This window comes from Rhipicephalus microplus, chromosome 2, assembly GCF_043290135.1.
Source record: "Rhipicephalus microplus isolate Deutch F79 chromosome 2, USDA_Rmic, whole genome shotgun sequence".
NCBI lineage: Eukaryota > Metazoa > Arthropoda > Arachnida > Ixodida > Ixodidae > Rhipicephalus > Rhipicephalus microplus.
In genome coordinates this window covers 92,466,937-92,481,327 of record NC_134701.1, presented here as the reverse complement: position 1 = coordinate 92,481,327, position 14,391 = coordinate 92,466,937, and the positions used below count along the sequence as shown (strand labels likewise).

Below are 14,391 nucleotides of genomic sequence, written 5' to 3'. Positions count from 1 at the left end.
GGAGTAAGCAAATGGCGTCGGTGGTTCAGTGGTAGAATACTCGCCTGCCACGCGGGTGACCCGAGTTCGATTCCCGGTCAACGCATTGTTATTTTTGAAAAAGCTCACGCGTGCTGTTACGCAATATTGCATTCATGATTGCAGGAGTAAGCAAATGGCGTTGGTGGTTCAGTGGTAGAATACTCACCTGCTGCGTGGGTGACCCGGGTTCGATTTCCGGCCAACGCATAGTTATTTTTAGAAAAGCTCACGCATGCTGTTACGCTATATATGCATGCCATTAATGCAGGAGCAATCAGATGGCATTGGTGGTTCAATGGTAGAATACTCGCCTGCCACGCGAATGACCCGGGTTCGATTCCCGGCGACGCTTTGTTATTTTCAGAAAAGCTCACACGTGCTGGTACGAATAATTGCATGTCATGAATGCAGGAGTAAGCAAATGGCATTGGTGGTTCAGTGGTAGAATACTCGGCTGCCACGCGGGTGACCTGGGCTCGATTCCTGGCCGACGCATTGTTAAATTTAGAAAAACTCGCGCGTGCTGTTACGCTATTAATGCATACCATGAATGCAAGAGCCAGCAAACAGCGTCGGTGGTTCAGTGGTAGAATACTCGCCTGCCACGCGGGTGACCCCGGTTCGATTCCGGGCCGACGCATCGTTTATTTTAAAAAGCTCACGCGTGCTGTTACGCAATATTGCATGCCATGAATGCGGAGCAAGCAATTGGCGTCAGTGCTTTAGTGGTAGAATACTCGGCTGTCACGCGGGTGACCCGGGTTCGATTCCCGGCCGACGCATCGTTATTTTCAGAAAAGCTCGCGCGTGCTGTTACGCTATATATGCATGCCATGAATGCAGGAGTAAGCAATTGGCGTCGGTGGTTCAGTTGTAGAATACTCGCCTGCCAACCGGTTGACCCAGGTTCGATTCCCGGACGGCGCATTGTTATTTTTAGAAAAACTTAAGCGTGCTGTTACGCTATATATGCATGCCATGAATGCAGGAGTAAGCAAATGGCGTCGGTGGTTTCATGGTATAATACTCGCCTGCCACGCTGGTGACCCGGATTCGATTCTCGGCCGACGCATCGTTATTTTCAGAAACGTTCACGCGTGCTGTTACGCTATATATGCATGCCATGAATGCGGGTGTAAGCAATTGGCGTCGGTTGTTCAGTTGTAGAATACTCGCCTGCCAACCGGTTGACCCAGGTTCGATTCCCGGCCGACGCATTGTTATTTTCAGAAAAACTCAAGCGTGCTGTTACGCTATATATGCATGCCATGAATGCAGGAGTAAGCAAATGGCGTCGGTGGTTTAGTGGTAGAATACTCGCCTGCCACGCGGCTGACCCGGGCTCGATTCCCGGCCGACACATCGTTTATTTTAAAAACGTTCTTGCGTGCCTTTCCGCAATATTGCAAGTCATGAATGCAGGAGTAGGCAAATGGCGTCGGTGGTTCAGTGGTAGAATACTCGCCTGCCACGCGGGTGACCCGGGTTTGATTCCCGGTCAACGCATTGTTATTTTTAAAAAAGCTCACGCGTGCTGTTACGCTATATATGCATGCCATGAATGCAGCAGAAAGCAAATGGCGTCGGTGATTCATTGGTAGAATACTCGCTTGCCACGCAGGTGACCCGGGTTCGATTCTCGGCCGATGCATCGTTATTTTTAGAAAAGCTCACGCATGCTGTTACGCAATATTGCATGCCATGAATGCAGGAGTAAGCAAATGGCGTCGGTGGTTCAGTGGTAGAATACTCGCTTGCCACGCAGGTGACCCGGGTTCGATTCTCGGCCGATGCATCGTTATTTTTAGAAAAGCTCACGCATGCTGTTACGCAATATTGCATGCCTTGAATGCAGGAGCCAGCAAACGGCGTCGGTGGTTCAATGGTAGAATAATCGCCTGCTACGCGGGTGGCCCGGGTTCGATTCCCGGCTGACACATTGTTATTTTTAGAAAAGCTCACGCGTGCTCTTACGCAATATTGCATGCCATGAATGCAGGAGTAAGCAAATGGCGCCGGTGGTTCAGTGGCAGAATACTCGCCTGCCACGCGGGTGACCCGGGTTCAATTTCCGGCCGACGCATCGTTTATTTTAGAAAAGTTCCTGCCTGCTATTCCGCACTATTGCACGCCATGAATGCAGAAGCCAACAAACGGCGTCGGTGGTTCAATGATAGAATACTCGCCTGCCACGCGGGTGACCCGGGTTCGATTCGCGGCTGACGCATTGTTATTTTTAGAAAAGCTCACACGTGCTGTTACGCCATATTGCATGTCATGAATGCCAGAGTAAGCAAATGGCGTTGGTTGCTCAGTGGTCGAATAGTCGCCTGCCACGCGGGTGACCCAGTTTCGATTCCCGGCCGACGCATCGTTATTTTTAGAAAAGCTCACGCATGCTGTTACGCAATATTGCATGCCTTGAATGCAGGAGACAGCAAACGGCGTCGGTGGTTCAATGGCAGAATACTCGCCTGCCACGTGGGTGACCCGGGCTTGATTTCCGGCTGGCGCATTGTTATCTTTAGAAAAGCTCACACGTGCTGTTACGCCATATTGCATGTCATGAATGCCGGAGTAAGCAAATGGCGTTGGTGGTTCAGTGGTGGAATACTCGCCTGCCACGCGGGAGACCCGAGCTCGATTCCCGGCCGACGCATTGTTAAATTTAGAAAAACTCACGCGTGCTGTTACGTTATCATTGCATGCTATGAATGCAGGAGCAAGCAAATGGCAGCGGTGGCTCAGTGGCAGAATACTTGCCTGCCACGCGGGTTACCCGGATTCGATTCTAGGCTGACGCATCGTTATTTTCAGAAAAGTTCACGCGTGCTGTTACGCTATATATGCATGCCATGAATTCATGAGCAAGGAAATGGCTTTGGTGGTTCAGTGGTAGAATACTCGCCTGCCACGCGGATGACCCAGATTCGATTCCCGGTCGAGGCATCGTTATTTTTAGAAAAGCTCACGCGTGCTGTTATGCAATAGTGCATACCAGGAATGCAGGAGTAAGCAAATGGCCTCGATTGTTCAGTGGTAGAATACTCGCCTGCAACGCAGGTGGCCCGTGTTCGATTCCCGACCGACTGCAACGCAGGTGTCCCGGGTTCGATTCTTGGCCGATGCAACGTTTATTTTAGAAAAGTTCCTGCCTGCTATTCCGCAATATTGCACGCCATGGAAGCAGGAGCCAGCAAACGGCGTCGGTGGTTCAGTGGCAGAATACTCGCCTGCCACGCGGGTTACCCGGGTTTGATTCCGGGCCGAAGCATCGTTACTTTTAGAAAAGCTCACGCATGCTGTTACGCAATAATGCATGCCATGAATGCAGCAGTAAGCAAATGGCCTCGGTGGTTCAGTGGTAGAATACTCGCCTGCAACGCAGGTGGCCCGTGTTCGATTCCCGACCAACTGCAACGCAGGTGTCCCGGGTTCGATTCTCGGCCGACGCATCGTTTATTTTAGAAAAGTTCCTGCGTGCTATTTCGCAAAAATGCACGCCATGAATGCAGGAGAAAGCAAACGGCCTCGGTGGTTCAGTGGTAGCATACTCGCCTGCCAGCGGGTGACCCGGGTTCAATTCCCGGCCGACGCATCGCTATTTTTAGAAAAGCTCACGCGTGCTGTTACGCAATATTGCATGCTATGAATGCAGCAGTAAGCAAACGGCGTCAGTGGTTCAGTGGTAGAATATTCGCCTGCTGCGTGGGTGACCCGGGTTCGATTACCGGCCAACGCATAGTTATTTTTAGAAAAGCTCACGCATGCTGTTACGTTATATATGCATGCCATGAATGCATTAGCAAGCAGATGGCGTTGGTGGTTCACTGGTAGAATACTCGCCTGCCACGCGGGTGACCCGGGTTCGATTCCTGGCGACGATTTCTTATTTTCAGAAAAGCTCACACGTGCTGTTACGAATAATTGCATGTCATGAATGCAGGAGAAAGCAAATGGCGTTGGTGGTTCAGTGGTAGAATACTCGGCTGCCACGCGGGTGACCCGGGCTCGATTCTTGGCCGACGCATTGTTAAATTTAGAAAAACTCACGCGTGCTGTTACGCTAATAATGCATGCCATGAATGCAAGAGCCAGCAAACAGCGTCGGTGGTTCAGTGGTAGAATACTCGCCTGCCACGCGGGTGACCCCGGTTCGATTCCGGCCGACGTATCGTTTATTTTAAAAAGCTCACACGTGCGGTTACGCTATATAAGCATGCCATGAATGCAGGAGCAAGCAGGTGGTGTTGGTGGTTCAGTAGTAGAATACTCGCCTGCCACGCGGGTGACCCTGGTTCGATTCCGGGCCGACGCATCGTTTATTTTAAAAAGCTCACGCGTGCTGTTACGCTATATATGCATGCCATGAATGCTGGTGCAAGAAAATGGCGTCGGTGCTTCATGGGTAGAATTCTCGCCTGCCACGCGGGTGACCTGGGTTCGATTCTCGGCCAACGCATCGTTATCTTTAGAGAAGCTCACGCGTGCTGTTACGCAATATTGCATGCCATGAATGCGGAGCAAGCAAATGGCGTCAGTGCTTTAGCGGTAGAATACTCGCCTGCCCCGCGGGTGACCCAGGTTCGATTCCCTGCCGACGCATCGTTATTTTTAGAAAAGCTCACGCATGCTGTTACGCTATATATGCATGCCATGAATGCAGGAGCAGGCAGATGGCGTTGGTGGTTCACTGGTAGAATACTCGCCTGCCACGCGGGTGACCCGGGTTCGATTCCTAGCGACGCTTTGTTATTTTCAGAAAAGCTCACACGTGCTGTTACGAATAATTGCATGTCATGAATACAGGAGTAAGCAAATGGCGTTGGTGGTTCAGTGGTAGAATACTCGGCTGCCACGCGGGTGACCCGGGCTCGATTCCTGGCCGACGCATTGTTAAATTTAGAAAAACTCACGCGTGCTGTTACGCTAATAATGCATGCCATGAATGCAAGAGCCAGCAAACAGCGTCGGTGGTTCAGTGGTAAAATACTCGCCTGCCACGCGGGTGACCCTGGTTCGACTCCGGCCGACGTATCGTTTATTTTAAAAAGCTCACACGTGCTGTTACGCTTTATATGCATGCCATGAATGCGGAGCAAGCAAATGGCGTCAGTGCTTTAGCGGTAGAACACTCGCCTGCCACGCGGGTGAACCGGGTTCGATTCCCGGCCGACGCATCGTTATTTTCAGAAAAGCTCGCGCGTGCTGTTACGCTATATATGCATGCCATGAATGCAGGAGCAAGCAAATGGCGTTGGTGGTTCCGTGGTTGAATACTCGCCTGCCTTGCGGGTCACCCGGGATCGATTCTCGGTAGACGCATCGTTATTGTCAGAAAAGCTTACGCGTGCTGTTACGCAATATTGCATGCCATGAATGCAGGAGTAAGCAAGTGGCGTCGGTGGTTCAGTTGTAGAATACTCGCCTGCCAACCGGTTGACCCAGGTTCGATTCCCGGCCGACGCATTGTTATTTTCGGAAAAACTCACGCGTGCTGTTACGCTATATATGCATGCCATGAATGCAGGAGTAAGCAAATGGCGTCGGTGGTTCAGTGGTAGAATACTCGCCTGCAACGCAGGTGGCCCGTGTTCGATTCCCGACCGACTGCAACGCAGGTGTCCCGGGTTCGATTCTCGGCCGACGCAACGTTTATTTTAGATAAGCCCACGCGTGCTGTTACGCAATATTGCATGCCATGAATGCAGGAGTAAGCAAATGGCCTTGGTGGTTCAGTGGTAGAATTCTCGCCTGCAACGCAGGTGGCCCATGTTCGATTCCCGACCGACTGCAACGCAGGTGTCCAGGGTTCGATTCTCGGCCGACGCAACGTTTATTTTAGAAAAGTTCCTGCCTGCCATTCTGCAATATTGCAAGCCATGAATGCAGGAGCCAGAAAACGGCGTCGGTGGTTCAGTGGCAGAATACTCGCCTGCCACGCGGGTTACCCGGGTTGGATTCCGGGCCGATGAATCGTTATTTTTAGAAAAGCTCACGCATGCTGTTACGCAATATTGCATGCCTTGAATGCAGGAGCCAGCAAACGGCGTCGGTGGTTCAATGGTAGAATAATCGCCTGCTACGCGGGTGACCCGGGTTCGATTCCCGGCTGACGCATTGCTAAATTTAGAAAAACTCACGCGTGCTGTTACGCTAATAATGCATGCTAAGAATGCAGGAGCAAGCAAATGGCAGCGGTGGTTCAGTGGCAGAATACCCGCCTGCCACGCGGGTTACCCGGGTTTGATTCCGGGCAGACGCATCGTTATTTTTAGAAAAGCTCACGCATGCTGTTACGCAATATTGCATGCCTTGAATGCAGGAGCCAGCAAATGGCGTCGGTGGTTCAATGGTAGAATACTCGGCTGCCACCAGGGTGACCCGGGCTCGATTCCCGGCCGACGCATTGATAACTTAAAAAAACTCACCCGTGCTGTTACGCTAATATTGCATGCTATAAATGCAGGAGCAAGCAAATGGCAGCGGTGGTTCAGTGGCAGAATACTCGCCTGCCACGCGGGTTATCCGGGTTTGATTCCGGGCCGACGCATCGTTATCTTTAGAAATGCTCACGCATGCTGTTACGCAATATTGCATGCCTTGAATGCAGGAGCCAGCAAACGGCGTCGGTGGTCCAGTGGTAGAATACTTGGCTGCCACGCGGGTGACCCCGGCTCGATTCCTGGCCGAAGCATTGTTAAATTTAGAAAAGCTCGCGCGTGCTGTTACGCAATAATACATGCCATGAATGCAGCGGTAAGCAAATGGCCTCGGTGGTTCAGTGGTAAAATACTCGCCTGCACGCAGGTGGCCCATGTTCGATTCCCGACCGACTGCAACGCGGGTGACCCGGGTTTGATTTCCGGCCAACGCATTGTTTATTTTAAAAACGTTCCTGCCTGCTATTCCGCAATATTGCACGCCATGATTGCAGGAACCAGCAAACAGCGTCGGTGGTTCAGTGGTAGAATACTCGCCTGACACGCGGGTTACCCGGGTTCGATTCCCGGCCCACGCATCGTTTATTTTAAAAAGTTCCTGTGTGCTATTTCGCAATATTGCGCGCTATGAATTCAGGAGCCAGCAAATGGCGCCGGTGGTTCAGTGTTAGAATACTCGCCTGCCACGCGGGTGACCCGGATTCGATTTCCGGCCGACGCATCGTTTAATTTAGAAAAGTTCCTGCGTGCTATTCCGCAATATTGCATGTCATGAATGCAGGAGCAAGCAAATGGCGTCGGTGGTTCCGTGGTCGAATACTCGCCTGCCTCGCGGGTCACCCGTGTTCGATTCTCGGAAGACGCATCGTTATTGCTAGAAAAGCTCACGCGTGCTGTTACGCTATATTGCATGCCATGAATGCAGGAGTAAGCAAATGGCGTCGGTAGTTTCATGGTATAATACTCTCCTGCCACACTGGTGACCCGGGTTCGATTCTAAGCCGACGATCGTTATTTTCAAAAAAGTTCACGCGTGCTGTTACGCTATATTTGCATTCCATGAATGCATGAGCAAGCAAATGGCGTTGGTGGTTCAGTGTTAAAATACTCGCCTGCCACGCGTGTGACCCAGATTCGATTCCCGGCTGAAGCATCGTTATTTTTAGAAAAGCTCACGCATGCTATTACGCAATAATGCATGCCATGAATGCAGATGTAAGCAAATGGCCTCAGTGGTTCAGTGGAAGAATGCTCGCCTGCCACGCAGGTGGCCCGTGTTCGATTCCCGACCGACTACCACGCAGGTGTTCCGGGTTCGATTCCCGGCCGACGCAACGTTTATTTTGGAAAAGTTCTTGCGTGCTATTCCGCAATATTGCACGCCATCAATGCAGGAGAAAGCAAATGGCGTCGGTGGTTCAGTGGCAGAATACTCGCCTGCCACGCGGGTGGCCCGGGTTCCATTCCCGGCCGATGCAATCGCTATTTTTAGAAAAGCTCACGCGTTCCTTTACGCAATATTGCATGCCATGAATGCAGGAGTAAGCAAACGGCGTCGGTAGTTCAGTGTGTAAAATACTTGCCTGCCACGCGGTTGACCTGGGCTCGATTCCAGGATGACGCATCGCTACTTTTATAAAAGCTCACGCTTGCTGTTACACAATATCGCATGCCATGAATGCCGGAGTAAGCAAATGGCGTCGGTGGTTCAGTGGTAGAATACTCGACTGCCACGAAGGTGACCCGGGTTCGATTCCCAGCCGACGCCTCGATATTTTTAGAAAAGCTCACGCATGCTGTTACGCAATATTGCATGCCATGAATGCAGGAGTAAGCAAATGGCGTCGGAGGTTCAGTGGTAGAATACTCGCCTGCCACGCGGGTGACCCGGGTTCGATTCCCGGCCGACGCATCCTTCATTTTAGAAAAGTTTCTGCGTGCTATTCCGCAATATTGCATGTCATGATTGCAGGAGTAAGCAAATGGCGTTTGTGGTTCAGTGGTAGAATACTCGCCTGCTGCGTGGGTGACCAGGGTTCGATTACCGGCCAACGCATAGTTATTTTTAGAAAAGCTCACGCATGCTGTTACGCTAGATATGCCTGCCAAGAATGCAGGAGCAAGCAGATGGCGTTGGTTGTTCAGAATACTCGCCTGCCACGCGGGTGACCCGGGTTCGATTCCCGGTGACGCTTTGTTATTTTCAGAAAAGCTCACACGTGCTGTTACGAATAATTGCATGTCATGAATGCAGGAGTAAGCAATTGGCGTTGGTGGTTCAGTGGTTGAATACTCGGCTGCCACGCGGGTGACCCGGGCTTGATTCCTGGCCGACGCATTGTTAAATTTAGAAAAACTCACGCGTGCTTTTACGCTAATAATGCATGCCATGAATGCAAGAGCCTGCAAACAGCGTCGGTGGTTCAGTGGTAGAATACTCGCCTGCCACGCGGGTGACCCCGGTTCGATTCCGGGCCGACGCATCGTTTATTTTAAAAAGCTCACGCGTGCTGTTACGCAATATTGCATGCCATGAATGCGGAGCAAGCAATTGGCGTCAGTGCTTTAGTGGTAGAATACTCGGCTGTCACGCGGGTGACGCGGGTTCGATTCCCGGCCGACGCATCGTTATTTTCAGAAAAGCTCGCGCGTGCTGTTACGCTATATATGCATGCCATGAATGCAGGAGTAAGCAAATGGCGTCGGTGGTTTCGCGGTATAATACTCGCCTGCCACGCTGGTGACCCAGATTCGATTCTCGGCCGTCGCATCGTTATTTTCAGAAACGTTCACGCGTGCTGTTGCGCTATATATGCATGCCATGAATGCAGGTGTAAGCAATTGGCGTCGGTGGTTCAGTTGTAGAATACTCGCCTGCCAACCGGTTGACCCAGGTTCGATTCCCGGCCGACGCATTGTTATTTTCAGAAAAACTCAAGCGTGCTGTTACGCTATATATGCATGCCATGAATGCAGGAGTAAGCAATTGGCGTCAGTGCTTTAGTGGTAGAATACTCGGCTGTCACGCGGGTGACCCGGTTCGATTCCCGGCCGACGCATCGTTATTTTCAGAAACGTTCGCGCGTGCTGTTACGCTATATATGCATGCCATGAATGCAGGTGTAAGCAATTGGCGTCGGTTGTTCAGTTGTAGAATACTCGCCTGCCAACCGGTTGACCCAGGTTCGATTCCCGGCCGACGCATTGTTATTTTCAGAAAAACTCAAGCGTGCTGTTACGCTATATATGCATGCCATGAATGCAGGAGTAAGCAAATGGCGTCGGTGGTTTAGTGGTAGAATACTCGCCTGCCACGCGGCTGACCCGGGCTCGATTCCCGGCCCAAACATCGTTTATTTTAAAAACGTTCTTGCGTGCCTTTCCGCAATATTGCAAGTCATGAATGCAGGAGTAGGCAAATGGCGTCGGTGGTTCAGTGGTAGAATACTCGCCTGCCACGCGGGTGACCCGGGTTTGATTCCCGGTCAACGCATTGTTATTTTTAAAAAAGCTCACGCGTGCTGTTACGCTATATATGCATGCCATGAATGCAGCAGAAAGCAAATGGCGTCGGTGATTCATTGGTAGAATACTCGCTTGCCACGCAGGTGACCCGGGTTCGATTCTCGGCCGATGCATCGTTATTTTTAGAAAAGCTCACGCATGCTGTTACGCAATATTGCATGCCATGAATGCAGGAGTAAGCAAATGGCGTCGGTGGTTCAGTGGTAGAATACTCGCCTGACACGCGGGTGACCCGGGTTCGATTCGAGGTACACGCATTGTTATTTTTAAAAAGCTCACGCGTGCTGTTACGCTATATATGCATGCCATGAATGCAGCAGAAAACAAATGGCGTCGGTGATTCATTGGTAGAATACTCGCTTGCCACGCAGGTGACCCGAGTTCGATTCCCGGCCGACGCATCGTTATTTTTAGAAAAGCTCACGCATGCTGTTACGCAATATTGCAAGTCATGATTGCAGGAGTAAGCAAATGACATTGGTGGTTCAGTGGTAGAATACTCACCTGCTGCGTGAGTGACCCGGGTTCGATTCCCGGCCAACGCATAGTTATTTTTAGAAAAGCTCACGCATGCTGTTACGCTATATATGCATGCCATGAATGCAGGAGCAAGCAGATGGCATTGGTGGTTCAGTGGTAGAATACTCGCCTGCCACGCGAATAACCTGGGTTCGATTCCTGGCGACGCTTTGTTATTTCCAGAAAAGCTCACACGTGCTGTTACGCTATTAATGCATACCATGAATGCAAGAGGCAGCAAACAGCGTCGGTTATTCAGTGGTAGAATACTCGCCTGCCACGCGGGTGACCCCGGTTCGATTCCGGGCCGACGCATCGTTTATTTTAAAAAGCTCACGCGTGCTGTTACGCTATATATACATGCCATGAATGCTGGTGCAAGCAAATGGCGTCGGTGCTTCAGTGGTAGAATACTCGCCTGCCACGCGGGTGACCCGGGTTCGATTCTCGGCCGACGCATCGTTATCTTTAGAGAAGCTCACGCGTGCTGTTACGCAATATTGCATGACATGAATGCGGAGCAAGCAATTGGCGTCAGTGCTTTAGTGGTAGAGTACTCGCCTGTCACGCGGGTGACCAGGGTTCGATTCCCGGCCGACGCATCGTTATTTTCAGAAAAGCTCGCGCGTGCTGTTACGCTATATATGCATGCCATGAATGCAGGAGTAAGCAAATGGCGTCGGTGGTTTCATGGTATATACTCGCCTGCCACGCTGGTCACCCGGATTCGATTCTCGGCCGACGCATCGTTATTTTCAGAAACGTTCGCGCGTGCTGTTACGCTATATATGCATGCCTTGAATGCAGGAGTAAGCAATTGGCGTCGGTGGTTCAGTTGTAGAATACTCGCCTGCCAACTGGTTGACCCAGGTTCGATTCCCGGCCGACGCATTGTTATTTTCAGAAAAACTCAAGCGTGCTGTTACGCTATATATGCATGCCATGAATGCAGGAATAAGCAAATGGCATCGGTGGTTTAGTGGTAGATTACTCGCCTGCCACGCGGCTGACCCGGGCTCAATTCCCTGCCGACACATCATTTATTTTAAAAACGTTCTTGCGTGCCTTTCCACAATATTGCAAGTCATGAATGCAAGAGTAGGCAAATGGTGTCGGTGGTTCAGTGGTAGAATACTCGCCTGCCACGCGGGTGACCCGGGTTCGATTCCCAGCCGACGCATCGTTATTTTTTGAAAAGCTCACGCATGCTGTTACGCAATATTGCATGCCTTGAATGCAGGAGCCAGCAAACGGCGTCGGTGGTTCAATGGTAGAATAATCGCCTGCTACGCGGGTGGCCCGGGTTCGATTCCCGGCTGACACATTGTTATTTTTAGAAAAGCTCACGCGTGCTCTTACGCAATATTGCATGCCATGAATGCAGGAGTAAGCAAATGGCGCCGGTGGTTCAGTGGCAGAATACTCGCCTGCCACGCGGGTGACCCGGGTTCAATTTCCGGCCGACGCATCGTTTATTTTAGAAAAGTTCCTGCCTGCTATTCCGCACTATTGCACGCCATGAATGCAGAAGCCAGCAAACGGCGTCGGTGGTTCAATGATAGAATACTCGCCTGCCACGCGGGTGACCCGGGTTCGATTCGCGGCTGACGCATTGTTATTTTTAGAAAAGCTCACACGTGCTGTTACGCCATATTGCATGTCATGAATGCCAGAGTAAGCAAATGGCGTTGGTTGCTCAGTGGTCGAATAGTCGCCTGCCACGCGGGTGACCCGGGTTCGATTCCCGGCCGACGCATCGTTATTTTTAGAAAAGCTCACGCATGCTGTTACGCAATATTGCATGCCTTGAATGCAGGAGACAGCAAACGGCGTCGGTGGTTCAATGGCAGAATACTCGCCTGCCACGTGGGTGACCCGGGCTTGATTTCCGGCTGGCGCATTGTTATCTTTAGAAAAGCTCCCACGTGCTGTTACGCCATATTGCATGTCATGAATGCCGGAGTAAGCAAATGGCGTTGGTGGTTCAGTGGTGGAATACTCGCCTGCCACGCGGGAGACCCGAGCTCGATTCCCGGCCGACGCATTGTTAAATTTAGAAAAACTCACGCGTGCTGTTACGTTAATATTGCATGCTATGAATGCAGGAGCAAGCAAATGGCAGCGGTGGCTCAGTGGCAGAATACTTGCCTGCCACGCGGGTTACCCGGATTCGATTCTAGGCCGACGCATCGTTATTTTTAGAAAAGTTCACGCGTGCTGTTACGCTATATATGCATGCCATGAATTCATGAGCAAGGAAATGGCTTTGGTGGTTCAGTGGTAGAATACTCGCCTGCCACGCGGATGACCCAGATTCGATTCCCGGTCGAGGCATCGTTATTTTTAGAAAAGCTCACGCGTGCTGTTATGCAATAGTGCATACCAGGAATGCAGGAGTAAGCAAATGGCCTCGATTGTTCAGTGGTAGAATACTCGCCTGCAACGCAGGTGGCCCGTGTTCGATTCCCGACCGACTGCAACGCAGGTGTCCCGGGTTCGATTCTTGGCCGATGCAACGTTTATTTTAGAAAAGTTCCTGCCTGTTATTCCGCAATATTGCACGCCATGAAAGCAGGAGCCAGCAAACGGCGTCGGTGGTTCAGTGGCAGAATACTCGCCTGCCACGCGGGTTACCCGGGTTTGATTCCGGGCCGACGCATCGTTACTTTTAGAAAAGCTCACGCATGCTGTTACGCAATAATTCATGCCTTGAATGCAGGAGCCAGCAAACGGCGTCGGTGGTTCAGTGGTAGACTACTTGGCTGCCACGCGGGTGACCCGGGCTCGATACCCGGCCGACGCATTGTTAAATTTAGAAAAGCTCGCGCGTGCTGTTACGCAATAATGCATGCCATGAATGCAGCAGTAAGCAAATGGCCTCGGTGGTTCAGTGGTAGAATACTCGCCTGCAACGCAGGTGGCCCGTGTTCGATTCCCGACCGACTGCAACGCAGGTGTCCCGGGTTCTATTCTCGGCCGACGCATCGTTTATTTTAGAAAAGTTCCTGCGTGCTATTTCGCAATAATGCACGCCATGAATGCAGGAGAAAGCAAACGGCCTCGGTGGTTCAGTGGTAGCATACTCGCCTGCCAGCGGGTGACCCGGGTTCAATTCCCGGCCGACGCATCGCTATTTTTAGAAAAGCTCACGCGTGCTGTTACGCAATATTGCATGCTATGAATGCAGCAGTAAGCAAACGGCGTCGGTGGTTCAGTGGTAGAATACTCGCCTGCTGCGTGGGTGACCAGGGTTCGATTACCGGCCAACGCATAGTTATTTTTAGAAAAGCTCACGCATGCTGTTACGCTATATATGCCTGCCAAGAATGCAGGAGCAAGCAGATGGCGTTGGTTGTTCAGTGGTAGAATACTCGCCTGCCACGCGGGTGACCCGGGTTCGATTCCCGGTGACGCTTTGTTATTTTCAGAAAAGCTCACATGTGCTGTTACGAATAATTGCATGTCATGAATGCAGGAGTAAGCAATTGGCGTTGGTGGTTCAGTGGTTGAATACTCGGCTGCCACGCGGGTGACCCGGGCTTGATTCCTGGCCGACGCATTGTTAAATTTAGAAAAACTCACGCGTGCTTTTACGCTCATAATGCATGCCATGAATGCAAGAGCCAGCAAACAGCGTCGGTGGTTCAGTGGTAGAATACTCGCCTGCCACGCGGGTGACCCCGGTTCGATTCCGGGCCGACGCATCGTTTATTTTAAAAAGCTCACGCGTGCTGTTACGCAATATTGCATGCCATGAATGCGGAGCAAGCAATTGGCGTCAGTGCTTTAGTGGTAGAATACTCGGCTGTCACGCGGGTGACGCGGGTTCGATTCCCGGCCGACGCATCGTTATTTTCAGAAAAGCTCGCGCGTGCTGTTACGC

At 51.3% G+C, this 14,391-nt stretch overlaps 29 non-coding genes across 29 annotated transcripts; all 29 read left to right on the top strand.

Moving 5' to 3' along the window:
• The first annotated feature begins 14 nt into the window (after positions 1-14).
• Positions 15-85, top strand: TRNAG-GCC (transfer RNA glycine (anticodon GCC)). Its single transcript has one exon. It is a non-coding gene; the product is annotated as a tRNA-Gly (tRNA).
• Positions 86-157: 72 nt separating this feature from the next.
• TRNAS-GCU (transfer RNA serine (anticodon GCU)) lies at positions 158-228 on the top strand. Its single transcript has one exon. It is a non-coding gene; the product is annotated as a tRNA-Ser (tRNA).
• Positions 229-301: 73 nt separating this feature from the next.
• TRNAG-GCC (transfer RNA glycine (anticodon GCC)) lies at positions 302-373 on the top strand. Its single transcript has one exon. It is a non-coding gene; the product is annotated as a tRNA-Gly (tRNA).
• A 217-nt stretch (positions 374-590) lies between these two features.
• Positions 591-661, top strand: TRNAG-GCC (transfer RNA glycine (anticodon GCC)). The gene has a single exon. It is a non-coding gene; the product is annotated as a tRNA-Gly (tRNA).
• A 795-nt stretch (positions 662-1,456) lies between these two features.
• On the top strand, positions 1,457-1,527 carry TRNAG-GCC (transfer RNA glycine (anticodon GCC)). The gene has a single exon. It is a non-coding gene; the product is annotated as a tRNA-Gly (tRNA).
• Positions 1,528-1,745: 218 nt separating this feature from the next.
• On the top strand, positions 1,746-1,816 carry TRNAG-GCC (transfer RNA glycine (anticodon GCC)). The gene has a single exon. It is a non-coding gene; the product is annotated as a tRNA-Gly (tRNA).
• Positions 1,817-1,889: 73 nt separating this feature from the next.
• Positions 1,890-1,960, top strand: TRNAS-GCU (transfer RNA serine (anticodon GCU)). The gene has a single exon. It is a non-coding gene; the product is annotated as a tRNA-Ser (tRNA).
• Positions 1,961-2,033: 73 nt separating this feature from the next.
• On the top strand, positions 2,034-2,104 carry TRNAG-GCC (transfer RNA glycine (anticodon GCC)). The gene has a single exon. It is a non-coding gene; the product is annotated as a tRNA-Gly (tRNA).
• A 73-nt stretch (positions 2,105-2,177) lies between these two features.
• TRNAG-GCC (transfer RNA glycine (anticodon GCC)) lies at positions 2,178-2,248 on the top strand. Its single transcript has one exon. It is a non-coding gene; the product is annotated as a tRNA-Gly (tRNA).
• A 1,877-nt stretch (positions 2,249-4,125) lies between these two features.
• TRNAG-GCC (transfer RNA glycine (anticodon GCC)) lies at positions 4,126-4,195 on the top strand. Its single transcript has one exon. It is a non-coding gene; the product is annotated as a tRNA-Gly (tRNA).
• Positions 4,196-4,268: 73 nt separating this feature from the next.
• TRNAG-GCC (transfer RNA glycine (anticodon GCC)) lies at positions 4,269-4,339 on the top strand. The gene has a single exon. It is a non-coding gene; the product is annotated as a tRNA-Gly (tRNA).
• Positions 4,340-5,564: 1,225 nt separating this feature from the next.
• TRNAC-GCA (transfer RNA cysteine (anticodon GCA)) lies at positions 5,565-5,672 on the top strand. The gene is made up of 2 exons: positions 5,565-5,600; positions 5,638-5,672. It is a non-coding gene; the product is annotated as a tRNA-Cys (tRNA).
• A 398-nt stretch (positions 5,673-6,070) lies between these two features.
• TRNAS-GCU (transfer RNA serine (anticodon GCU)) lies at positions 6,071-6,141 on the top strand. The gene has a single exon. It is a non-coding gene; the product is annotated as a tRNA-Ser (tRNA).
• A 218-nt stretch (positions 6,142-6,359) lies between these two features.
• Positions 6,360-6,430, top strand: TRNAG-GCC (transfer RNA glycine (anticodon GCC)). The gene has a single exon. It is a non-coding gene; the product is annotated as a tRNA-Gly (tRNA).
• A 541-nt stretch (positions 6,431-6,971) lies between these two features.
• On the top strand, positions 6,972-7,042 carry TRNAV-GAC (transfer RNA valine (anticodon GAC)). Its single transcript has one exon. It is a non-coding gene; the product is annotated as a tRNA-Val (tRNA).
• Positions 7,043-7,114: 72 nt separating this feature from the next.
• Positions 7,115-7,185, top strand: TRNAG-GCC (transfer RNA glycine (anticodon GCC)). Its single transcript has one exon. It is a non-coding gene; the product is annotated as a tRNA-Gly (tRNA).
• Positions 7,186-7,871: 686 nt separating this feature from the next.
• Positions 7,872-7,942, top strand: TRNAG-GCC (transfer RNA glycine (anticodon GCC)). The gene has a single exon. It is a non-coding gene; the product is annotated as a tRNA-Gly (tRNA).
• Positions 7,943-8,305: 363 nt separating this feature from the next.
• Positions 8,306-8,376, top strand: TRNAG-GCC (transfer RNA glycine (anticodon GCC)). The gene has a single exon. It is a non-coding gene; the product is annotated as a tRNA-Gly (tRNA).
• A 500-nt stretch (positions 8,377-8,876) lies between these two features.
• On the top strand, positions 8,877-8,947 carry TRNAG-GCC (transfer RNA glycine (anticodon GCC)). The gene has a single exon. It is a non-coding gene; the product is annotated as a tRNA-Gly (tRNA).
• Positions 8,948-9,886: 939 nt separating this feature from the next.
• Positions 9,887-9,957, top strand: TRNAG-GCC (transfer RNA glycine (anticodon GCC)). The gene has a single exon. It is a non-coding gene; the product is annotated as a tRNA-Gly (tRNA).
• A 506-nt stretch (positions 9,958-10,463) lies between these two features.
• Positions 10,464-10,534, top strand: TRNAS-GCU (transfer RNA serine (anticodon GCU)). The gene has a single exon. It is a non-coding gene; the product is annotated as a tRNA-Ser (tRNA).
• A 218-nt stretch (positions 10,535-10,752) lies between these two features.
• Positions 10,753-10,823, top strand: TRNAG-GCC (transfer RNA glycine (anticodon GCC)). Its single transcript has one exon. It is a non-coding gene; the product is annotated as a tRNA-Gly (tRNA).
• A 73-nt stretch (positions 10,824-10,896) lies between these two features.
• On the top strand, positions 10,897-10,967 carry TRNAG-GCC (transfer RNA glycine (anticodon GCC)). The gene has a single exon. It is a non-coding gene; the product is annotated as a tRNA-Gly (tRNA).
• A 650-nt stretch (positions 10,968-11,617) lies between these two features.
• TRNAG-GCC (transfer RNA glycine (anticodon GCC)) lies at positions 11,618-11,688 on the top strand. Its single transcript has one exon. It is a non-coding gene; the product is annotated as a tRNA-Gly (tRNA).
• Positions 11,689-11,761: 73 nt separating this feature from the next.
• TRNAS-GCU (transfer RNA serine (anticodon GCU)) lies at positions 11,762-11,832 on the top strand. The gene has a single exon. It is a non-coding gene; the product is annotated as a tRNA-Ser (tRNA).
• Positions 11,833-11,905: 73 nt separating this feature from the next.
• TRNAG-GCC (transfer RNA glycine (anticodon GCC)) lies at positions 11,906-11,976 on the top strand. The gene has a single exon. It is a non-coding gene; the product is annotated as a tRNA-Gly (tRNA).
• Positions 11,977-12,049: 73 nt separating this feature from the next.
• On the top strand, positions 12,050-12,120 carry TRNAG-GCC (transfer RNA glycine (anticodon GCC)). The gene has a single exon. It is a non-coding gene; the product is annotated as a tRNA-Gly (tRNA).
• Positions 12,121-13,852: 1,732 nt separating this feature from the next.
• On the top strand, positions 13,853-13,924 carry TRNAG-GCC (transfer RNA glycine (anticodon GCC)). Its single transcript has one exon. It is a non-coding gene; the product is annotated as a tRNA-Gly (tRNA).
• A 217-nt stretch (positions 13,925-14,141) lies between these two features.
• On the top strand, positions 14,142-14,212 carry TRNAG-GCC (transfer RNA glycine (anticodon GCC)). The gene has a single exon. It is a non-coding gene; the product is annotated as a tRNA-Gly (tRNA).
• The last annotated feature ends 179 nt before the right edge of the window (positions 14,213-14,391 follow it).